At 42.4% G+C, this 25,757-nt stretch overlaps 1 long non-coding RNA gene across 1 annotated transcript in view; it reads left to right on the plus strand.

Annotated features, from left to right (window-relative positions):
- Window positions 1-25,757, plus strand: part of LOC144761809 (uncharacterized) — a 100,291-nt gene that overhangs the window by 21,188 nt on the left and 53,346 nt on the right. The window contains exon 3 of the long non-coding RNA XR_013595904.1: window positions 13,381-13,512. This is a non-coding gene — a long non-coding RNA (uncharacterized LOC144761809). The remainder of the gene's footprint in view (window positions 1-13,380; window positions 13,513-25,757) is intronic.

The raw sequence follows: 25,757 nt of genomic DNA on the forward strand, positions 1-25,757 counted from the left end.
ATGCCCACTGTGTACCCTCCTTTGGGTAATAACACAAAATCCAGACAAATGTCTACCCACATGAGTACCAACAGTGTCAAGAGGCCAACGAGTTGGCAACTGCTGCACTATACAAAAAAGTGACACTCCATGTATTTTGAGACTCACTGGTGACAGGAAAGTGCTGTTTCATTTGCTTTTTGTTTTTAGTCCTCATAAAGCAATAGTTTGGAATTGGAGGTATCGGGTGCCCAGTTCTCTTAGTGATTCCGCCTTTTGGGGTTTCTCCTGGGTACTCGCAGCATGTGCGTGGATAATTTTCACTTCCCCTTATACTCTTGAGCCCCTTTTTTGTCCATTCCATTTCAATTTCGGTTCTGGGATGAGCTAGTCACTTTTGAGGCATACAAAGCCTATATTAGAGGTAGAATAATAAGCCTTGCGGCCTACAAAAATAAGACCAGTAGGAATAACATCCTAGAATTAGAGGAAGGAATAGTAGCCTCAGAGTTTGAACTTAATAGGGCTTTGAATCTCGAAGCAAAAACTAGATTCGAGGAAGAGAGGAACCAAAAAAAACGGAGCTGGTAGATTTCCTTGAATCAATTGTAAAGGATAAATGGGAGCGAGCAAAATATGACACTACGAGTACAGAGAGGGGTGCGGTAAGCTATACGCGTGGAAGCTCAAAGCAGAGACAACACATAACAGAGTAGGGAAGATTCAGGTGGGAAATCAACAATACACTACTGAAGAAGAAGTCATCAGAAAATAATTTGTAGCTTTCTTTAGTGATTTATATACCGAGGAAGAAGCACCCACGGAGGATAAAGTACAATCCATGCTAGAAAAAATAAACCTTCCAAACCTTGTGGAAGAGGTGTGGCGCAGCAGCCAGGGCGACTGAGGCTGGATGCTGAGGATCACGGTTCAAACCCCGGCTCCAGCGGCAGGGGTCTGCCCAGCACCATGTGACACCTTCGGGTAAATGTTCCCGCTTTACAAATACTGGACATTTACAAATACTGAACTCTCAAGAACAAAGAGATGAAATCAACAAGCTAATCACTAAGGAAGAAGTGTTAGGAGTGCAAAAGAACCAGGCTCACTCCCAAACGAATTGTACAATCATCTATGTGAGGAACTAGCTACCCCTATGACGGAACTATTTAATTATATATTTTTAACAGAGGAAACATTACCAGCCCCTTGAAAAGAGGCAACTATCAACTTAGTACTTAAGCCAGGGAAAGACCCAACGAGAACTGATTCTTACAGGCCAATATCACTTTTAAACACCGATTACAAGGTCTATACACAAATTCTAGCTAAAAGGCTTGGGGAGATTGCAGGTTCAGTGGTCCATTTAAATCAAAAAGGTTTTATTAAAGGACGGCACATACAAGAATTAACACATGAGGTTATCACAGCAATAGATATTGCAATACTTTATGAAACATCACTGTCCGTGTTAACCCTAGATGCTGCCAAAGCATTTGACAGGGTAAGTTGGCCCTTGTTGACCGCCACTTTGGCAAAGTTTAACCTAGGTGAGACATTCCAAAATGCAATTAAACAAATATACAAGAACCCAACAGCAAAGGTACTAGTAAAAGGAGTATTAATAGATAGTAGAAGAGTAAAAAGAGGAACAAGACAGGGGTGCCCCTTATCTCCCTTGCTATTTGATTTATATATCTAACCACTGGCAGAAAAGATAAGGAAGGAGGCAGGAATTATCCTATTTATACACTAGGGATAGGAGAAGAAAGTTGGACTTTTTGCCGTTGACTTAATGATATTCACGAGTAATCTTGAGGCTTCTCTACCCAAAATAGGAGAAATACTAGAGGAGTATGGGGCAGTATCAGGTCGAATCAAACTAAAACCAACATTTTACATTGGAATCATCACTTCCAAGACCTTAGAATAAAGGAAAAAATTAAATATTTGGACATTGACATTTCAGTAGATCTTAAGGAAATCCCAAACCAAAACTTTGAGAGAATACATAAACAAGCAAAGAAGTTGTTAAACTTATGGGAAGGCCTTCCACTATAATTTATTGGAAGATCTAACATAATAAAGATGGCCATACTCCCCAAATTCACCTACTTATTTAGTACCATTCCACTGGATTTCAACCACAATCAAATAAAAAAGCTATAAGGGGAGCTAATCAGTTTTACCTGGGTTGCAAAAGGGGCCAGGATAGCCTGGAAAAAAATAAGGAGAAGAAAAATGCAAGGAGGGATAGCCAGCCTTGATATACTGCGGAGCGTTCCAATTCAAAAACGTCAGGATATTACTAGGACATTGTGATCTGTACCCTGACCACTTAAAAGCATTACTTAACAAGGAAGGAAGCAATTTTTATATAAGTACGGTCACCCCAAGTACTTAAAAAAATAAGGCTAAAAAGCTTAAAGGCGGCGGTATCACTCTGGTATCAAATGGGAAAGATACTCAAAATACTCTACTACAGCAGATATGCAACTATGTGGGACTCCCCAGGAACACCCGAAAGTCTAAAAGATAAATTAGCAAACGTTTTGAAAGAAAATAACATCAACAAGTGGGGTGAGATAATAATTAAGAACTCTGTAGTAGACTGGGAAATACTGAGTGAAAGAACTAATGGAACAGTTTCAAGATTCCAATATTACCAAATAAGTAGTTGGATTAAGAATCTTAAAGACACAGAAGTGGGTTACTGGACAACAGAGGAAACGCTGCAGCAAAACAAGTCCTTAAAAAAAGAAGTAGTCTGCTGGTATTGGGCACTGATTGAAGAAGGAGAAGAGTATTATGATACTCCCAACAAGATCTGGAGAGAAACATTTCCAGAGCTCGACATAGTAAACGATTGGCAAACTTCTATGAACACTTACTGGAAAACTGGAAAATCTGCACCGTTGAGAAAGAATCACATATTCACAAAGCATAGAACGTACTGGACCCCCAAGAGGTTGTTAAAGTTTAGAGGCCAAAGCGAGAGGAGTTGGCCCAAATCCAGGGAATGGGGCGCAGATAATCTACACATGTTTGGCCAATGCCACCATCTTGACGAATTCTGGAGAGAAATAGGTAAAATCTTGTCCAAGATATTGAGAATGCAGGTGGACGTGAGTATTGATTTGATTATTTTTGGGAGAAGTTGGAAACTGGCCCGAGTAACTAAACTAAGTAAAGACCAAGACAAAATCTTGCTTGTATTAATATTGCTAGCGAGAATGGATATTTGTATTAATTGGGTAAAGAATACACCTCCAACTTTCAAAGAGTGGGTGGCTTCTGTTCAAAGAATGAATAAAATAGATAGAAGCTGGAATAGGGGGAGAGATAACACATTTTGGATAATCTGGGAAAATTATACGTCCAATAGGTAACAACACTGCAAACATTGCAATTGTCCAATGATTTAAAGCAATGCAATAGAATACTTCAAGTGGAAACTTGAATGAGTAGTCAAAGTGACAGGAAAGTGCTGTTTAAATACCAATGCAATACAGTACAGCAACAGAAAGCAAAGAAAGACCATCAAGTTGATAACTTTATTTTATTGTTCAGTGCATATAAATGAATGGCATTTCTATTGCTTCATAATAGAACAATATTCGCAGCACAAGTGATCAATAATAAAATATGACCATGCCTGTTTTATCATAATCATCAGGGTAATGCATACCAATAACAAAATGTGTCTTATGAGTATACCATAATTCTCTTCTTACATAAATGATGTTAAACAGCAGCATCTGCAACAAAGCTTACCAATCATTGACGACTGACTGAATATAACATCCAAATATCACTCTGTAGGCCCGATTCACAAACATTTTTCTGTGTAGAACTTCCAGTTAACCAGTTAGTCCCTGGGGGTAAGGCAGGAGTAAGTCAGGAGTGCTCATCATTTATTTCTGGAGCTAAGGTACTAGTCAGAAGAACTACAATTCATGCATACTAATGGAAAAACATTAGTGAATCAGGCTCTTAACATTTATTATTCTGTATGCTAAATAATATACCCAGCACCCAATAGCCAACCCTAGTGCTCCATGTGACTCGTCATACATGGATTGGATTATTTTTTACAATTTTTTTGTATACATTTCTGATCTGATACCAAAATCATGTTAGATCAATTGATTGAGAAATGTTTCTAGTACTTTGAGTAGAATATGGATGTTAGAAATGCTCAGGAAGTTTCAGTGGATCGCCAGGTCATTGGTAGTTTTTTGTAAGACTGGGAGACCCCTGGTAACTTTCAGCGCTACTATTGTGACGTGTGAGTTATTGACCTTTGAAGGTACTTAGGCTGTGATTCCAAGTTTGCTCAAGGAGGCTGAATTCTGAGTTGTGCAGTATTTACTGCATCCAGTATTTACCGGGTGCATTTATAACTGACCCTTCATCAAAGTTTTGGCAGGTCAAGGTGCTGTGATGTAACAGGGGAGAAAAACACAGCAATTTTAAGCAACATGCAGTTTTGGTGCATTAGGACCCACAACTCTGCATGTCATTCTCCCAAAAACTATACATAGGTTCTGTTTATATGTCATCCAATAAAGTCCGACCCAAATGGCGTCAGAGTTTATCAGGTGTGATATATAGCTACTGCTGTAAAATGGCCCTCTCTGAGGGGGTCACTCCAAACTTATAGCCTTCCCGCTCCTCTTTTCCTGATCTTGTTTTTGTTGGCTTTAGGACTTTGAACACTTTATCACTGATGACCAGTGCTAAAGTACATGTGCTTTTCCCCTAAATATGGTAACAATGGTGTATACACAATTGGCATATTTAGTTTAATTGTAAGTCCTTTGTAAAGTGGTATAACATATACCAGGACCTGTAACATAAATGCTATTAGTGGGCCTGAAACACTGCTTGTGTCACCCACACTAGTAACCTTTCAAGCCTATCTCAGGCTTGCCATTGCAACGGTTGTGTGTGCAGTCTACTGCCACTACGACTTGGCATTTAAAACCACTTGCCAAGCCTTAAACTCCCTTCTATTACACATAAGTCACCCCTAAGGTAGCCCCTAGGTAACCTAAGGGCAGGGTGCTATGTAAGTAAAAGGCAAGACATGTACTTTTAAGTTTCACATTTCGTGCTAGTGACAAACACCCAAATTCGTTTTTTACTACTGAGAGGTATACTCCTCTCATTGACTAGCTTTGGGAATTCCTTAATTTACTTTTAAGTTGCAAGTCCTAATTAGAAAGGAGAAGTTGTATTAAGTTTTATATCTTTGAAATGGTAATGATAAATCCTCTTTACTGGTAAAGTTGGATTTAACATTACTCTTTTAGAAATTCCACTTTTAGAAAGGGGACATTTCTCTGCTCCTAATACTCTGTATGCCCAGCAGCCTGTCTCCAGGACACGTCTGGGGTGGGTGACAGCTACATTTTGTGCATTCCCTCTAGACAGCCACAAACACAGGAAGGGTCGGTGTGACAGAGAACTCATCTACATTCATCTGCATTTTGATAGCTCTTCCTGGGCAGGAAAAGAGGGGGGGCTGACACAACAGAATAGGCAATGTTCTGTTTCCCACAAAAAGGCTGATTACCTCCTACTAATAGTCTGGAGCCAGAGCTGGGAAAATAGTTGGACATGTGCACTTCAAGGGCCTGCTTTGAAGTCACCTCCACTTCAATGGCACACCTGGGTATAAGTACTGGGGCTCTAACGGTACTAAGACAGTACACTACTGGACTTCTGAAGAAATCTGCAAGGAGTAAAGACTACTGTGCTACAAGGATTGCCACTCTGCTTGGCTGCTTCTCTGGAAGAACTGCTTTTCTTCTTTGCTGTGCTGCACTTGAAACCAGAGTGACTCCAAGGGCTTGCAGTCTTGCCCCCTGTTCTGAAGTGTATGGGCCATCAACCCTGCAACAGCACCTGGAGTCTGTCATCTGTGAGTCCTTCCCTGCCAAGTAGTGCTAATTCAGTCCTAGACCCTTTAAAGTGGGCTTCTGCTGTGCAGAACCATCATAATCGATGCAGTGATGACTTTGCACCTTTCGGAACCAACGCTTTACCCTCTGATGCATTAGTTCCGACAGGTGCAAAGTCATCACTGCATCGCATTACCCTCTGATGCAGAAGCTGTTCAACGACAACGCTCTGACGTACAGCGCGACTCGATGATGACGGACAGTGTGGTTCGATGATGATGCATCACCTGCATCGCAATGAGGTTTGTCGATGAAGCGCTTTACACCTGTGCGGTTCTAAACCGACACATTGAGTCTTGAACGTCAACATTTCCTCCATCCATGGTACTTTTTCAGCTAGACATGTGTGAGTCCTGTAGCTGGCCTGCCCTCCATCGCGGTTGGCCTGAACTTTGGATTTAACCCGGTCCAGGGTGATCTGAAGTAACCCCTAGGCGCTATTTCCTTCCAAGCAGTTCATTTTGAATTATTCTTTAAAAACTCATAACTCCAGTTCTACTTATTGGATTTTTGTTGTTTTGATCTTGTTTTACTTATACAAATATGATCTTTCTTTCTAGTCCATCCTGTGTGGAATATTTCTGTTGTGTTTTCTTTGTGTTACTGTGTGTGTGTGTGTGGGTGTGTGTGTGTGTGTGTATGTCAAAATGTAGAGGGAGATACCCTTTTACTTGGAAAAGGAATGGGTAACAAGCATTCAAAACAACAAATTTCCTTTTCCAAACTGTTTAGGCCGGAATCCTTAGGAGTCACTATATAGTGTAGGGACAGGTGGACTAGTGTGAAATGAGTATTTGCGCAGGTTACCAAATTTACAAAACTACTTGGATGAAATCTTATATACAAAGGTTAAGTTACACACAACCCAATGTCATAATTCAAAATATATTATTTATTATTAACTGTTGAATTGCTGATACATTTCTAGAGTCAATTATTGTGGTTAAAAACACATGATCACATTATTTATAAAAACATTTTTGCTAAAAATTCAAAAATCACAAAGCTTATATGCACAAAATATTCCACTTAAAACACAAAATGTATTAATAAACAAATTGTCGACGGGGCGTTTCAGTGATCTACAATATCCCTACACTATATAGTGACTCCTAAGGATTCCGGCCTAAAAAGTTTGGAAAAGGAAATTTGTTGTTTTGAATGTGTGTGTGTATGTTGCACAAATACTTTACATATTTCTTCTTTAGAGAAGCCTGACTGCACTGTGCCTGGCTACCAGCGTGTGAGCATAGGATATCATTGTGTGTATCTAGCTTATCCTGCTTGTACAGGGGGCATACTCTAACAACCAGAAATCCAATTTCTAACAGCTACTGTTCCAACAAATTTGGAATGAGCTCCCTAGTGTTAAGCACTCATTAAGCAGAAACCTTGCTGGGCAAGGATAAAATTGAGTGGAGGATTTTTTTAGGTGTGGCAACATTAGAATGAACTCTTCACTTAATATCACATGGATTCTGCAACATGAATGAGTTTGTAGTGGTAGTGCACTCAGTGGGCTCATAATAGAAAAAGTCTTCATACTGCTATATGTTTTTCTAATAAGGCCAATTTTATAAATAGGGTGAGCAGAGATCTTGATAGTACTCGTGAAAGTATTATGCATTAGAATGGCAATGGTCTTTCCGCTAATAATTATAACATTCTACTACATTATATGTGAATTTAGGTGTGTGAGCAAAATGTGACTCTAATAAGATGTACTGCATCATTGTGAGGCCTAAAGAATTTTTAATTGCTCTGGAGAAATTCTGATAATTCCCTAATTTTGCATTATGTGAATTTCTTGAAATTTATATGACATTTTGCACCAACCGATTTTGCACACTTTTTGCATGAAAGAGTCTCATTTTGCAAAAATGTCTTTGCTACAAGAGATTTTTTTGCTTGAACCAGTCACTTTATAGTATCTTCTGAAAGATTTTTTACCTGAGTGTACCCACATGAAAAAAAGCGTAATTTCACAATTTCAAAATAAAATTCACATTTGTTTTGCAGGAACAAATTAAGAAATTTCACCCACTCTTAACATTACAGCACAAAAAATACAGCACAGCATTTTAAGGCACAACAGCCATACCACCCTGAAAGCACACATTTTTCCTGCCCTCTGTTTAGACTACAAATTTAACATTCAAGAACTGTGTATGGTGAGCCAATGGCTAGTTAGAGCATGTTCTGTACACTGTACTCACCTGCCTGAAAGCACTCCTGGTTGTCTCTTCAGCCTATTGGAAGTAAGTTGCCTACTTGCAAACAAGATGCTAGGAAAGACCTCCTGCACAAGGCATCAGGCATGAGAGTAGTTTCTGGGGAAAAAAGAGGAGTGATAACGTCACAGGACCTGACCATGCATACATCTGTGTGGGTGTCTGGATCTGTAGCAGAAAGCAATAAAGCTTGACTTGACAAAGCTTACCGCACCCTTTACAGGCCACAAAGTCAATGCTACAGAAGGGTAGTGATAAATATAATAATTAGTGCCCTAGCCGCTGCAGGTCTGTGGGCCATGGTTAGTGATTTATTCATTGGGAGGGAGCCGGCCAGATATGGGATTTAATCTGCATGATCATGGGACTGTCCTCTAGGGACTGTGGTGACCACTTAAAAGAATATCTGTAAAGCACTTTGTTGAAATAAGTTTATTCTGATTTGTACTTGAAATTTACAACTCTTTGCCTGGTGGTGAATATAGTTCCCCAATCTCTGCCTTGGCAAAGACAATGACAGATTACCAAGACATGGCAGCAGCTGATAACAGGTCTAAAATATTCTTGTTATGTATAACTGCTTCCCATGCATGCCATATGCAGTAGAGTTTTAATCACCTCAATACAATTATATTTTTAGGGGGAGCATGATTCAAGGCATGCAATCAATCAATCAGGACATTTGTATAGCGCACTACTCACCCGGAGGGTCTCAAGGCGCTTGGGGGGGGGGGGGTGCTGCTACTGCTCGAACAGCCAGGTCTTGAGCTTCTTCCTGAAGGAGAGGTGGTCTTGGGTCAGTCGCAGGCCGGTCGGGAGGGAGTTCCAGGTCTTGGCGGCCAGGTAGGAGAAGGACCTTCCTCCTGTTGTCGTTCTTCGGATGCGGGGGACGGCGGCGAGGGCGTGATTGGCTGATCGGAGATGGCGTTTGGGAGCGTAGAAGTTGATGCGGTTGTTGAGGTAGCTCGGGCCTTGATCGTGTAGGGATTTGTGTGCGTGGGTGAGGAGACGGAAGGTGATTCTTTTGTTGACGGGGAGCCAATGCAGGTTTCTTAGATGTCCGGAGATGTGGCTGTGTCGTGGGATGTCGAGGATGAGTCTGGCCGAGGTGTTCTGGATCCGCTGGAGTCTTTTCTGTAGCTTGGCAGTGGTTCCGGCGTAGAGGGAGTTGCCGTAGTCCAGTCGGCTGGTGACGAGGGCCTGGGTGACCGTCTTCCGGGTCTCGGTTGGGATCCACCGGAAGATCTTCCGTAGCATGCGCAGGATGTTGAAGCACGACGAGGAGACAGCGTTGACTTGTCTGGTCATGGAGAGGGAGGAGTCCAGGATGAAGCCCAGGTTGCGTGCGTGGTCTGTCGGTTTGGGTGCGGTGCCCAGGGCGGGGGGCCACCAGGAGTCGTCCCAGGCGGAGGGCGAAGAGCCCAGGATGAGGACTTCCGTCTTGTCCGAGTTCAGTTTCAGGCGGCTGGTCGTCATCCAATCGGCTACGTTTTTCATCCCTTCGTGAAGGTCGGCTCTGGCGGCGGCGGGGTCGTTGGTCAGGGAGAGGATCAGCTGGGTGTCGTCAGCGTAGGAGATGATGTTGAGGTTGTGTTGGCGTGCGATGGCCGCGAGGGGGCTCATGTAGACGTTGAAGAGGGTGGGGCTCAGCGAGGACCCTTGAGGGACGCCGCAGATGACTTCGGTGGCCTCTGACTTGTACGGTGGTAGACGGACTCTCTGTGTTCTTCCGTCGAGGAAGGAGACGATCCATTCCAGTGCCTTCTCCTGGATTCCGACGTTGCTGAGGCGCTGCACTAGGGTGCGGTGGCAGACAGTGTCGAATGCCGCGGAGAGGTCTAGGAGGATGAGGGCCGCTGTTTCTCCGTTGTCCATCAGGGCTCGGATGTCATCGGTGGCAGCGATGAGGGCGGTCTCGGTGCTGTGGTTGGCTCGGAAGCCAGACTGTGAGCGGTCGAGGGATCCATTCGTCTCGAGGAAGGCGGCCAGCTGTTTGTTGACGGTCTTCTCGATGACTTTGGCTGGAAACGGGAGGAGCGAGATGGGGCGGTAATTCTTGAGTTCGGTGGGGTCCGCTGTAGGTTTCTTGAGTAGGGCGCTGAGTTCGGCGTGCTTCCAGCTCTCCGGGAAAGTGGCGGTGTCGAAGGAGGTGTTGATGATGTCCCGCAGGTGGGGTGCGATGACAGCGTCGGCCTTGTTGAAGACGTGGTGAAGGCAGGGGTCTGTCGGAGATCCGGAGTGGATGGAGTTCATCGTGCGGATGGTGTCTTCGGTGCTGATCGGGGTCCAGGTTCGGAGGGTGGTGGTGGGGGGTGGTGGTTCAGTCGTGGCGTGCGTCGGTTGGGTGCTGAAGCTGTGGTGTATGTCCGCGATCTTGTTGTGGAAGTAGGAGGCGAGGGAGTTGCAGAGGTCTTGCGATGGGGTGATGTCATTGTTTCCGGCGTTGGGGTTGGAGAGCTCTGTCACGATGTTGAAGAGTTGCTTGTAGTTGTGTGCGTTGTTGTCCAGCCGGTCCTTGAATGCGGTTTTCTTGGTGGCGCGGATCAGTTGGTGGTGCTTCCGGGTGGCAAGCTTGAGGGTGGTCATGTTATCCGGTGTTGGTTCCCTTCTCCAGGCTTTCTCGAGGGCTCGGCAGTTCTTCTTGGACTCAAAGAAAGCAGTTTGGTTTCGGTAATAAACACTGACCATACAACTTATATTATGGAGTATAACGCACACACTGAACTGCAAGGGGCTAAAATGTAAGCGTACTTTGATGTTTTCATCTCGAGAATGTCAGACGCTTATAAAGTAAAAATAGTATGAAATGTGTCACTGTGTGTTTAACAAAGAATCATAAAGAAGTGGAGCCATGAAGCCTCGAGGGATCTTGATAAGAAATATGTAGGACCCTCAACAGCCATCTTCCGCCTTTGGTATGTCTTTGGCCAATGGTGTAGTCATGGTTGATAGCATCATCATCGGGTCTTGTTGGCCTCCACCTGGAGGTGATCCAGAGGAAATAGTTGGGATTCACTTTGTAAAAAAGTTAATTAAAATGACCTCTTGCTCATAGAATTCGATGTATTCAATACAATGATAAGGGTAAGGTTAAAACAAATGTGGGTGTTAAAAATAGGACCTGTAATGCTTCCTTCACATCACTAATGAAAGGTCAAAAAATGGTCTACATGTTTCAGCCGACATGCGCCCTTGCTGGGTCGATGGCTTTCGTAATATGGTAATATGATTGCACAGACAATCTGGGCCTGTTTGCATTAGCAAAACCTCAATTCTTGTCAAAATGAACTACAAAAGTCACTAAATTAACCTGTGCTTAACCCTCTGGTAGCTTGGCACAAAAGTAGTCAGACTTAACTTAGAGGTACTGAGTAAAGTATTTATGCAGCACACAAACAGTAAAAAAGTGAAAACGCACCACAGGAAAAATCCCACACCAATCTATAAAACTGGAATAAGATTTAAGAAATTATTTGACACCTAAATGCCAAAAATCCAATCAGTAGAACCAGAGTCATGCATTTATAATTTTTTTAGTAAGAACTAGTGCCTATAAGATTAAAGCACCAACTGCAGGTAGCTAGTCGAGTGAGATGGGGGCAAGTCAAAAGTTTTGGCAGTCCACGATGGAGCGCTGTAGAAATATGTGACGTCGATTGGGCCCGGTCTCAGCTTATCCATGGACTTAGGAGAAATTTTGAAGAAAAATGTCTGAAAGGGTTACATTCAGCACGGCAAGGCAGCTGGAGGTGACCGTGAAGAAGGTATTCTTGTCGGGGAGCCGCTGGACTAAGTTGCAGTGAAGAATTCTGTATTCAGACTTTGTCACTTATTAGGGAATCAAAAATCTCCAGCAGTATTGTTGCGAATCACCCGAACTCCATGCTGTTCAAATGGGGCAACTTAATTCCCCAAATTCCAGTGGGACCTCATGTGATAACAATGAATAGAGACACTTCACCCTTGTGAGTTCGCAAGGAAAAGGTGGGATGGGATAAGAGAGGAAAAGAAATACTAGCTCTTCAAATTATGCTGATTCGTCATGCCAGGACTTGGTGATGTCAGGACACCTTGGTGTCTTGACTCTGGGTATGAGGCCACTGAGATCCGGGATCAAGTGTAAGAAGGAAGTTTGTCCTGTAATGAAAGACACTTGTTAGCCCTACTTTGGTGACAGCAACATAACTTAGTTATACATTGGTCTGTGACATACTCATATACATTTGTTTGTTCTGTGACATACTCATGACATTCAAAATTGTAGCATAACAGCTCTTTCTCAATCAGATGTTCTCATCAGAAACTGTGCCTAGAGACTATGGGCCCGATTCACAGAACTAACTTAAGACAAAATCCTAAGCTTACTACCATTTTGGTATTCACAGAAGGCACTTACTCATTTCGGTATTCACAGGAGGCACTTACTCATTTTGGCATTCACACAAGGCACTTACTCATTTCAGTATTCACAGAAGTTAGGAATCCTAACTTTATTACTCCTAAACTGAGAAAAATCCTAACTTTAAGACTTTCGGTATTCACAGAAGGCATTTAGGAGTCCTAAAGTTGGGAGTCCTAACTTTACTACTCCTAAACTGAGAAAAATCCTAACTTTAAGACTTTCGGTATTCACAAAAAGCATTTAGGACTCCTAAAGTTAGGACTCCTAACTTCTGCGAATTCCGAAATGAGTAAGTGCCTTCTGTGAATAGCAAAATGAGTAAGTGCCTTCTGTGAATACCGAAATGGTGGTAAGTTTATGATTTTGTCTTGTTAGTTCTGTGAATCGGCCCCTTATTGTCTTTGCTGCATTTAGGGCAAACAATGTTGAAAATGCTCAAAACATAACTTACACCCAGGCTCTCAAATCCTGCAGATTTGGTAAAGGTCTGTGGGATTGACAGAGTCCATTTCCTTGCCTTTCGAAGGTGCAGCTGTAGAGAAAATGCGTCTTTCCCTTGCCAATTTGCACCTTGGTTAGCAAGTCATTGTTCTTTGGCATTGCTTTCTAATTGCTTTCTAATAATATAAGAAATATGCCTAACTTTGTTCAAGCGCTGCTCAAAAATGAATGCTGCGCTTTCAGTCACTGCACGCTACCACAGAGAACTGTTTTGCCTTTCTAGTGGGCGTTCTAAATCAAAAGTGACTTCGAGCAAGGCGGTAGCTAAGTTCAACTTTTTGTTCTTGTGCTTGGTTTACAGGAAATGCGCTACTGCAGATAGTGCAGCGGAAGCAGGAAAATGACGCTGGAAGATGCTGCATGCCGAGATGCTGGTGCTGAAGGGAGGACTGCAGGAGAGGAGGACATTGTCGCGAGAGTCAGTCGAAATCAGGTAGGCACCTGCTGGAGAAGAGAATGCCAGGCAGGAGCCAGCTGGAGACAAGAGAGTGCTTGCCAGGAGTCAAACGAGCCAAGCACTGGTTTCTGTGCAGCATGGTTTAAATAGTCATGGTGGGAGAGGGCAAGTCATTGCATGTGTATAATTGTCGGCAGTTTGCACCTCAGTGTAATTATTCACTTATCTTTCCTGCATGTTGTGCACATGCTTGACAGTTTGGATGAGGGCATGTGAAAGCAGTGTTCAACTCGTGGAAAGCACATGTCACATGTGCTGCGCTGAACAGTTGTCATGCTCATTGGCATATGCCTGTTATCCACTCTTTTTACAATGTGAATAAACAACCAATGGTACCTCCCACTGCCGCCAGGGTAACAATGATTGAGCAAAGTGAATATTGCTAAGTTCCATGATAGGAATAAATAGCCAATAGTGCTTACCACTGCCACTAGGGTTGCCATATTCGTGACACTACTATGACACTGTTTACTACTGCTTCCAGAGGTAAGGGGTATGTGGCTATGAGGGGGCACGCACAGTGTGGTGTTGGTGCGATACTCATGACAAGGATAAAACTGCAGGCTGTAGCCAATGAGGGCTCTACGTGGCCTGATACCCCTGCTGTAAGGAGCAGTGACCAGGATCTGATGCTGCAGAGAAGAACATAGCAGGAACTACCACAAAGTCAGGCTGACCAGTGATGCACCTTGGGCAGACTATTGAGCAGGTAGATCTTGGTCTCCTGTCAGTTCTCAAAGCATTTTTTGGCTGTACATTTTCTAAATCCCAGGTTGTGGTAGTTTGAGCACATTTAGCACCACTTCCAAGGGTCCAGGACTGGGTGAGCTGGCTTCAAACAGCAGGGCAGTCCTCTGAAGTGCAAAGCAGTCCTCAATCAGCAGGGCAGGCCTCTGAAGTACAAGACAGGGAATACATACCTTTGCATCGCATGCATTACATTGCATACCTTTACAACACAGTTGTTACAACGACTGGGTTATTACAACGCAAACTATTACATCGCAAGACATTTTAACGACTTACTGTAGGGGGCTCGCTGGACTTAGAAATAGTGTAATTTACTATTCCTACTCCAGTTTGTGCACCAGCAGGGAAGGTGTTGTAACGACTTGCGATGTAATGGCTCGCGTTGTAACGACAACCGTGTAGTAAAAGCATGCGATGTAAGGCATGCAATGTTATGGCTGTTTCCCCAGGGCAGGCCTCCTGCGTATCCTCCGCAGATCAACAAGTCAACCGAAGAGTGTTCTTAGGGTCCTAGGTTTATACCTGGTACCAGCTTTGAAGTGGAAGAAACATCTATAATATTCCTCCCACAGATGTTTCTGGAATGTCTTTCCTCACAAGAAAATGCCAACTTTCTAAAAATTTAATTTTCAGTATGGTGACATGAGATCTGAATTTTCCATTAAAGAGGGGATTAAATTACAATTCTTTTGAGACCAAACATGACTTTTTGACCTGTTCCTAATCAAAAGTTATCTTTTGTGAAATGTAGGCCTCTTAGAAAAAAGATAATTTTGGAGTTTTTCACTACGAGGACATGTAAAACTAAAAATTTCATATCAAACTTTGTAATTTACAATGCACCCAGCCCTATGGGCTGTTTAGGGTCTACAGTAGGAGTGATTTTTATGTATTAAAAAGGGAGGTTTTGGCCTGGCAAAACATTTATTTTGCTAAATCCAATTGGCAGTTTTACACAGCACACAGGCTGCAATGTTTTTAAGGTCTGCTCAAGTAGGTGACAAAAAAGGTCCAATAGTAGAAGTTAATTTGCAGGCGCTGGGTACACGTTATACCACTTTACTAGGGACTTATAAGTAAATTAAATATGCCGATTGTAAATTGTAAATTTGGGTGAAAGCCAATTTTATCATGTTTAAAACAGATAGCACAAACATTGTAGTACTGTTTAGCAGTGGTATAGTGCACAGAATCCTAAGGCTATCATAACAGAATGTCAGCAAACAAGAGGAAGGTAGGCAAAATAAATTTGGGGGAGGACCACCTTAAGGCTGCCAGATCTAACAAGCATGCAGTAACACTGTTTCCATATGCAATCCCCAATATTAAGGCACATTTGTGGTAACATCATGATTACCAATAGCAGTAATGTAATTAATAGAATCATGGTTGTTTCCTGAAGAACCAGAAAATTATTAAATGAAGGGCTGGATGAGTAGTGGACATCATTAAATGAACCTCTGGCAAATGGGTTTGTTACTTGCATAAAAAGACAAGCATTCAGAATACTATATGTGCTGAAATACCATAAAAAATAACATAAAGGGCTTTACCTACCAATTAGCCCCAATACCAAATTACCAAATAATCACTCAGTCGGCAGTGAAGAAAAGTCAATTGTTTATTATACAAAATAATCTATAGAGGAGCCTCTCTCATCCCACCCATCAGGTGCGCGGAGAAGACTGCCAGCTTACAGTCAATACATTGCATATATACCTTCAGATCCACACGTGAAGTCACCGTACATGGAAAAGTACTACTTGGCTCTAAGGCTCTAAGGAAACACCATATATGGTACACAGGATAAGTTCGAACATCTTCTTCTTGCTATTATTGGGGAAGGTCAGGAGGGGTGACTACCTTTCGTCCCGGTGCCGGGGAGCGCAGGCACGGCGCCTTAGGAATGCGCTTATCACCTCTGAAGCCAGATGCGACTTTGGGTCTCAGGATAGCGAAAGAATAGTGTGCATTCAGCTGCTCTCTATAACTCAACTAACAGGACCTACTGACTACTGGAGGATAGCACGTGACCACCGCTCAGGCCTGACGCGGACAAAGCAAAGATGGCGTCTGTGTGGTTTTCGGCTCGTTTCATAATGGTAGAGTACGAGAGAAATGAAAACCTTTACTCAACGTAACTTTTTAGAATCATAACAGGCAGAGTCGATAAGCATTTATACAGATACATCATGCTAACAAAAGATACCTTGTGCGACAGGCCATGGTGTCATTGTGGACTCAGGTTCTTTCACTGCATGCTCCAGGATGCAGCACCTCAGCTCTTTAATAGATGGCATATGCAGTGAGGCACAGGCGCTCACTTCTAGGGTCAAGTTTGCGATATATAAAACTCTATAAATAAATAAATAAATTCACCATAATTCAGATCCACGGGCCCTTCTAAAAGTCTCTTTGAAGCCAGATACCACTTCGCAGTGACATAGTATGTTACTAGATGTCACTAAGACATCTAGAACTAGCAAAAAGTGCACGTTGAGGCTGATGCCACCAGACTATGGTAAAAACCCCATTCTTGTTGTCGTAGTGCCTTTATATTTAACAGTATTCCAGAGGAGGTCTCCTTTTATAACATTGTATATGCGGAGAAGCGTGGCTCAGTGGTTAGAGGCGGCAGACCCAGAAGCTGAGATCGGCCGTGGACCAGGGTTCGATTCCCCGCCTTGGCGGGTCTTGGGCTCAAAAATTCCACGGACTCGACAATTCTCGCTCCGGTGCCTACTCGACTCACGGGGTCTCACTCTGCGACTCTGGGCAATAGCTTGCTTAATCTCCACTACGGCCCCTCGCGGCGGGATGCCTGGCTTTCACCTTGTGGATACCCTGCCGGGGTATCTCACAGGGGAATACCAGGACGGGTTCCCTAAGCAAGCGCTTAGATACCGTGTCGGTGATTTGCGCTATATAAATACATTTACATATACAGATAGTTTTGTCACACATTTCATCTAGGCACATATAAGAAGATGGCCATTCAGCCATTTGTTCTGTGTGTCTGATTATTCTGATTTCAAGCACCTTTCAGACTCCTGCTCTGTATCTCCGCTTAAGCTCCTTGAGAGCCTCCTCTTTTGGATTGTTGGCTATATTTCTACACGTTTATTACTTTTGTGTAGAGCCTAGCATGGTCTATAATGTGCAATTGGTTGGTGGCCTCACTACCAGCAATAACAGATGTGGTTCTTGGAATGCGGCATATCAGTCTGGGATTATCAATGTTGCTTTGCTGCTTTGCTGTTATGGTATGGACTTTTGAATCACTCCCCAAAACTGTTTAAGAGTTGAGAACATTTGCCCCCAGATGGGAGGGTGCCTAGTCAGTTTTTTAGCATAAATGTCTGTGTAGCCTGGCATGTGGAGGCAAATGTGCTTTTCGTGATAATTTGGGTACCTCCGTGACATATGTGTGTGTTTAAGTAGCTAACCATTTCTATATGCCTTAGTTATCTGGCTATGCAGACTGCGATACTTGCTTTGTACTCTCTTTTGTATGATGAACATTACAACCTAAACCCAGAACCCACTGGGCTTTGTATCTCTTTAACTTAAATCCATTGGCATGATGACAGACTTTCAGAGTTATTTTACAGATGTCTATAACATGTCAACATTTTAATTGGCTTTGGCCTTGCTGCTTGATGCGGCAGGGGCCCATTGTATGTAATTTGTCCTTCTACTGTCAAGTCTTTGTATTTCCATGTGCTACTTATGCTCCTGCCACACACTTTGCCCCCCCCCCCTGCACACTTTGTGATTTAGCTGTTGGTTACTGATTTTCTTTGGCTATGTCATCCATTAATATTATATATTAATATTAATATGATTATTGACTCATGCACAAAGTACAGTGTATTCAGGTTATACATCAGTGTGAATATGAATTACTTAAATGTGTCTTACGTAAACCCCTAGTCATGCCTAATTCCATCATTAAATGAATCTACTTAACTGCCAAACTCCTTGGGAATCTAAGGACACATGTTTATTAGGTCTGGCTTTAGCCAAGACCTTTTCATTTTACTAAAATATGTATAATATTGTATTATTATTAATATACTAACATATAGGGTCTTTCAGTCACCTCTCTGCACCCACTGGTGTGTTGTGTCATTAACATTTTGCTTCTGCCCACTACAGCATAAAACATGATTTGATTTGAAGAGCGTCTTGGTTTTAGCATTATCCTACGTCCAACTTAATACTATAAATGGTGGGACATTAAGAGCTATAGAGAAAGTGAGAACAGCCAAGATTTTAAGAGCTTACGAAAGCTAAGAAAGTTAGCCTGAGCTTTGAGAGGCATGGGCTATATTTTCCAGAGTTTACAGGTGAAATAGACAAAAATGCGGCTGCCCCATGAAGCTTTCTTGATTCTAGGAATTATCACTAAACTTGAGGTGGCAGATCGTATCAGTGTTTTGGGGGAGTGACACCTGAATTTACTTTTGAGATACTCTGGTCCAATCCCATGCAAGGCTTTGTGTGCCAAACATAGAGCCTTAAAGGCAATTCTTTTCCTGACTGGGAGCCAATGAAGCTCTGACAGGGTATCCAATACAGGCTTAAACTTGGGCATTTTCTTGAGTAAGCAGCAGGCTTCTCTCTGCAGAATTTAGAGCTTGTTTAACAACCTCTATTTAATGCCCAAATAAAGGGCATTACAATAGTGATTTCTAGTAGAACTAGAGAGATGATAACTCATTTTTGCAGAACAGAAGGAATAAAGGGCAACACCCTCCTCAACATTCTCAACATGTAAAAACAAGACAAGGTGATCCCTAGGTTTCCTACTTTAGAAACTGGTGGGGTGCGGGGGGGAGCACAGGGACTGGGGTCACCATGATCCGTTCCAGAAAGCAAGATCTTTTTCCGAAAAAGGAAGGCCTCTGTTTTTTGGGAGTTCAGCTTTAAACAGTTGTCACTCATCCAGCTGACAAAGGTATTCATATACCTATTGAACAGGTCAGCAACCTCCTCCACATTGCATGAGATCAACACAGCAATCTGAGTATCATCAACATACACTGTGCTACCACATGGGGCAGTGGGACAGCCTACTTAAGTCACTGTTTAACTTCACCTTGACATTCTGAGTGACTGCATTTTGCATTCTCACAATGAGCACATCGGCACACAAGCTAGTTACCTTCAATGTCAGTATTTTTATTTTTATTTTAAATGTGTGGTGTGGCGTTTTTGTTTAGAGCCTGATGAGATGGCAATACGCTTCTGATGCACATTCCATCTTTATCAGATCCTATCTCTTTCCAACTGTGTTGCAAATTCCTTTGGAGTGTTTGCTTTTCTGGCTGCTACTATTTCATACCAGATTGTGTTCATTTGAAACTGTCATGTAATAAGGTATTTTCTTTCTTTCTTTCTTTCTTTCTTTCTTTCTTTCTTTCTTTCTTTCTTTCTTCCTTTCCCAAATGCAAGAGGCTGGCAGCCAATGCCACACTGATTTACGTTTTTAGCTCTGTGTTTGCCAAGACATATTGATTTTATTAAAATTATGTGTATACCATAGTTACTTATAGGGTGTGAGCCAGAATTCATTCATTAGTCTGTGGTTGGTGTCATGTACATTTTTCTCCACCCACTGTAGCATGCATTAGGGGTCAATATATCAGCCCACTTCAGCCATTGGCCAACTTCACTTTGAATTACTGCATGCTGCCTTTTACAGGGAAAACATCTATACACAAAGTAATTACCTTCAGCGCCATGGTGTTCTATGGTAATGTGTGCTTTTTTTGCAGCACAATTTTATAGATTGATGAGAGCCTGGCATATTCCCAAACAATAACGTTTTGCAAAAACCATAGCAAACTAATAATTTCCAGAAGGCTTTGTCAATGTCTGTTTTTCATTAGTGTATTTCTTCTGTCCTTCATGCTGCTAATCATTTGCTTTGCTGGTGAAGGATAAACGGATACACATGTGACTGGCTTTGGGGATCACATCTATACATTTGTTTGTACATGTGTGCATTTTTGGGTTGGCAATAAGTATTTGTCCACTGGAAATTATTCCCAGGTATTCTTATAGGCAATGGAAGTACGGGTGCTGAGGCTGCTGCAGCACCCCTAAAATAACCATGCTGGATTTCGGAAGCTGAATGAGTAATAAAGATGCCTTTTATAGTTTGTTTTTATCTTCCCCCATTTGCTGTGTATTCAAAGACAGAGGACAAATGTAAGACTTTGTTTTGTGCCATGTTGTTGATTATCTTTTAACATAGAAACCGTTGCTTACTTTTATTTCTCTGATTGCAAAGTGAGATACATTTGCAAAGTGAATTTTGTGGCATTCTTGCTGGTGTGAAAGCAAAGGCTGAAGGATGCCTCTTTTTTCTAATACACAACAAAACTTAAATAGCTATAAATAAACTGTACAAATATTTCAAAATTCATAAGCACCTAGGCAAGCACAAATTAAGAGTTCTTTTCGGTCCTAAGCTGTAGAAAGAATTATATAGCATCGTACCAATTCAAGACACTTTACTTGGTGATGCCCAAATGGCAAATATTCTCTGAAATCAGATTTACACACATTATTGTCTGTGGCTATATAGTTTTAACAGTTACACTATGTCTGTGCAAAATTAGTGGCCATGCCAATGAAAAGTATGTTATCGGTAAATGACAATTAGCTACCATGCCATGCTTTAGTAATATATTTGTGACAGTGTATTCCAAAATTCACTCTTACCTACATACTATACCCTTACCTCTCTCTTGCTGAATGGGCGTGCCTCATTTTCTACACTTGTTCTTTGTGCAAAACCTGGACTTTTCACAGTCTCTATGAGTTCAGATGTAATATTGAAGGCAGCATCCCCACTCTGAAAATTGTTTCAGCATCACTTGATATTCTTGTGTACCAGTGTTTGTGCTGCTTTGGGGTAGCATGCCTGACTTATCTTGTACTTTTGCTGTCATGTGTTTTGTATTCTAATGTTTTTTATAAACTTATAGCTTCATTGCATCGTTTTAAGTGATTTTTTGACTCCATTATTGCAGTTGGTGTACTGGAGACAGGTATTTACTGGTCCATAATCCCATAAGTGAAGTTACCTCACAGTTGGCATCGGCCATTCATGACTACAATATGTTGGTGCTTGGGGCTTAACAGGAAGCCTGGGATTTCTCTTATGGTTGTGCTACTCTCTCTTTTCATTTATTTCTGTTTAGAAGGCCATTGGCAGTTCTAGCTTTTCAAACCCATATGGTGGAGGACCTCTTGTTAAGGGGACCTGATTCTCATGCTCACCAGTGATGGCAATCATATTCTCTGCCCTTTCTTCCACAGCAGGCCATGCTGCAGATGTTATATTTTCTGAGGTGGGAGTTTAACGTGGGTGTTAGATTTGGGGGTCTCTAGTTGGCACAGGTAGGAACTTGTGACAAATAGGGACCCTTGCCTCTAGTCAGGATAAGGGGATTACACTCCTAAATAACCCCTGCTCACCCCCTTGGTAGCTTGGCACGAGCAGACAGGCTTATCTCAGAGGCAGTGTGTAAAGCATTTGTGACCACATACAGTAACCCAGTGACAACACTACAGATGGACACCACGCAAGGTTTTATATAAAAAATAAGTATACTTTATATAGATTTACCACAAGACCATAAACAACAAAAATACACAATACTGTTACTTTAAGATGGTAGATTTAGCTTAGTTAAGTTCAGTTCTTAAGATGCGACCCTTTGCGTCAATGTACCTTACGATGCGTTGCGCTTCCACGACAAGCAATGTTGCAGCGAGGGAAATGCGGCAAAGTTAAGGTGCAAAGAAATAAAGACGTGAAGATCTTCCAGATGCGGCACGCTTCTCCAGCGATGCAAGAAGTTCTCGGTTCGATGCATGGACTGCAACAGCGACACCCTTGTTCAGAAGTGCGAAGGCAACAGCTCCAACTGCAACACTTTTCTCCCACAATGCGTGAAGCTTCCGCACGATGCGACAACTACAGCGGCGACATCCTTGTCCAGAAATGCGACGGCAGCAGCTCCGATGGTGGCTCGCTTCTCGGGGATGCGAGGCGCTTTCCTCGATGCGGTGCAATGCGACAGTTCCAGCGGCGGCACCCTTGTTCAGAAGTGCGACGGCAGACCCAGCGACGGTGACACGCTTCTACCTCATTGCGAGACTCTTCTTTCGATGCGGTGCAGTGCGACAACTCCAGCGGCGACACCCTTGTTCAGACGTGCGACGGCAGGCAGCAGCGATGGAGACACGCTTCCTCTTTGTAGCGGCACGCTTCTCTCGATGCGGTGCAGTGCAACAACTCCAGTGGCAACACACTTGTTCAGAAGTGTGACGGCAGCAGCAGCGATGGCAACACGCTTCGATCTTGTTGCGTCACGCTTCCAGCTCCTTGCGACACGCATTTCCTCAGAAGGCCCGAAACAGCAGCAGGCACTTCCACAAGAACTCTGGGGAGCTGGGGGTGAAGTCTGTTGTCCCTGAGACTTCAGCAGGAGGCAAGCTCTTTTCTAAGCCCTTGGATATCCTTCACAAGTTGAAAGCAAAGTACACACAGTTCCTTTCTCCTTCCACTGGCAGTAAGGCAACCACTGCAGGCCAATGCCCCAAGCAGCACTTCAGCTTGGGAATAGTCTCTCCTCAGTTTCTTCAGGTTCCTCTCCTCAGTGAAGGTTTCTTCTTGTAGTCCAAAGTGATCTAATTTCTTGGGATCAGGGCCCCAATATTTATACCCCATAATTCTTTGTTCTCTGAGGAGAGAGGGGCCTGTGCCCAGTCCAAACCAGTTCTGAAGCACTCTGTTTACCAGACTTCTCCTTTCCTTTCACAGTGCGGGGCAGAAACATAAGACGCCCCACAGGAAGTGGAGCTAGCATTGTGGAAGGCAAGTACAGTCCTGGAGCACTTTGTTGACATGACTCCTTCTCTTCTTTCAGTGTGCAGGGCAGAGACATCAGCCGCACCCCAGGAGGTGGAGCCAGCATTGTGGATGGCAGGCACAGCCCTATTCAAGGTTCAGGTGCAACTCCTCCCTCCCATCTAGATGCAGATCTCTCTATTCACCACTGGGCTGACTCATCCTGTCTCTTGGAATCCCCCAGCCCTGTCACAAAACCAGACAAAGAAATACACAACCTAGCAGAGGCAGGCATGAAAGGTTAGGCAAGCAAATACCTACTTTCTAAAAGTGGTATTTGCAAACACAGAATGTTAAAACCAACTTCACTAAAATATGTATTTCATCATTCTGAGTTCAGGCATACTACACTCGAATGTCTACCATATTCTCTGAGTCAGTTAGGATTATAACATGTAATAATCCTAACAGCTCATTCTGGCCTATGGAGAACAGGTAGCCTTGCAATAGTGAAAAACGAAAATGGCTGTAATTCACTATTAGGACATGCCACACACATCAGGGCTTGTCCTACCTTATCCTACAATGCACCCTGCCCTTGGGCCTACCATAGGGGTGACTGATATGAAGAAAAGGGAAGGTTTAGGGACTGGCAAGTGGGTGCACTTGCCCAGTCAGCATGACAGTACCAGACATTTTACAAGGCTGCTCCTGCGGGTGGCACAACCAGTGCTGCAGGCCCACCAGCAGCATTTGGATTTACAAGCCCTGGGCACTCCTGGTGCACTGTACTAGGGTCTGACAAGTAAACCAAATAGCTAAGCATGGAACCACTGATTAATACATTAATTTACAATAGGGAGCACTTGCACTGTGGCACTGGACAGCAGTGGCACAGTGCCCAAAGCATCTAATACCAGATTAACCAGAAAAAACACATAAGGCAACAGCAAAAATGGAAGGGAGACCCACACCAATGGTGCCAGGTCCAACATTGCTTGTGACCAACTTGGAACTTTATCCGTATGCCAGGATGAGGTGTCATGGTGACATCCTGTTGCTTTTGATGTTTTGCAAACGTTATGCAGAATGGTTTTTAATACTGTGTCTGTTTCTCCCAGTGTATTATTTTTTCCAATTCAGGGTGTGCCTTTTTTATGAACTTTAGATGAAAGCAATATTGAATTGTGAAAGTGAGCAAACACAACAAATTATTTTCATAAAATAGTATAATTCCAACAGAGGTGTGAGAAGGGTCTTGAGAAACATGTGCTTCATTATATTGCATTTTATATTTTATGAATTATTTACCTTATAAATGTTTTCCTAAAGTTGTATATATTTTAAAGACAATATTTTAGAAGCTAAAAAATTTAAGTGTATGTTAATTTATGGGTGAATATATTTCTTTTTAAATATATAATTTTTATAAAAAGCAATTTACCAAGTATTTCAAATTAAAGTAATATAAATTATAAATTCAAATAAATACTTATGACTAAAATGTTGATATTTTATTGCCACAATATTTTCGTACTTTACATTATAAACTATGTAAAGTCAATATATTTGTATTTGATGTGTTTACCATGATATTTGTGTGCCATCATATTTTATTATTGGTATTTTGCATGACAACCCTGTGTCAATTTCAGTGGGTTCCAGATACTGCAACTCTTGGAGATCAGATGACTCACGCTCTTCTGGAGTACTTTGTATTCATACAGTCTTGTTACCTTGTGCCTTGTGGAGGAAATCTGCCTTTTCTGCTTGGCCATACCAATTTTCTTTTCCTTTTTTTGGATCTTGTTTTTTCTGGTATTAGGACTTTGTACCCTGTCACACTGCTATTCAGTGCCACAGCGATTGTGCTCTGGCACTAAAATGGCACTGATAAAATATATTTCAGACAATTGGCCAATTTAACTTTCCTGGAAGGCCATTGTAGATGTGGAAGTTAAATGTGATATGTGAGCTCAGCTGCAGTGTGCATTTACATCACCCAAATATACAAAAATAATACATGGCTACCACTGTGCTTAGGATGGGCTTTAGTTTGAAAGCACTGCAGTATCACACGAAGAGGAAAGGTGCCTTTGCCATGTAAAAAAACCCTATTTTTTGTATTATTCAGCCATCCCTAAAATATGCCTTGTACACTCACTGGACAGAGTGCTCCATATATAAAAATAAGTGATAAAAATAAGTGACACACTACATATTTGAAACGTTTACCTCACAGTGAATGAATGCTTACATTTTTGTTCTCTGTGTATGTACAGCTGCATTTCCAGGAGCAGGCCTATGTGTAACTAAAACCTTTATATCACATCTCCACTCAGGGAATGCCATTAAAATAGCACAGAATTGCTTTCTGCTCAGTTTTCAAAATCTAATTTAATGAAGAAAACAGATTTTGATAGCTTTTGTGTAAAGGTAATTTCATAAAAGTGTACTTTGTCCAGCCTGAGCCAAAACTGGCTTAGGATCAGTTCTTTTTTTTATTTTTATTTTTTTGCAGAGTTTCATATAACGCGAACTTGACCCGAACTGAATCAGGTATCAGAGCGCTTTACATAGCACCAGTTACGTTACATGAGGA

The sequence above is a fragment of the Lissotriton helveticus genome, chromosome 6 (assembly GCF_964261635.1).
Source record: "Lissotriton helveticus chromosome 6, aLisHel1.1, whole genome shotgun sequence".
In the NCBI taxonomy this organism is placed as follows: Eukaryota; Metazoa; Chordata; class Amphibia; order Caudata; family Salamandridae; genus Lissotriton; species Lissotriton helveticus.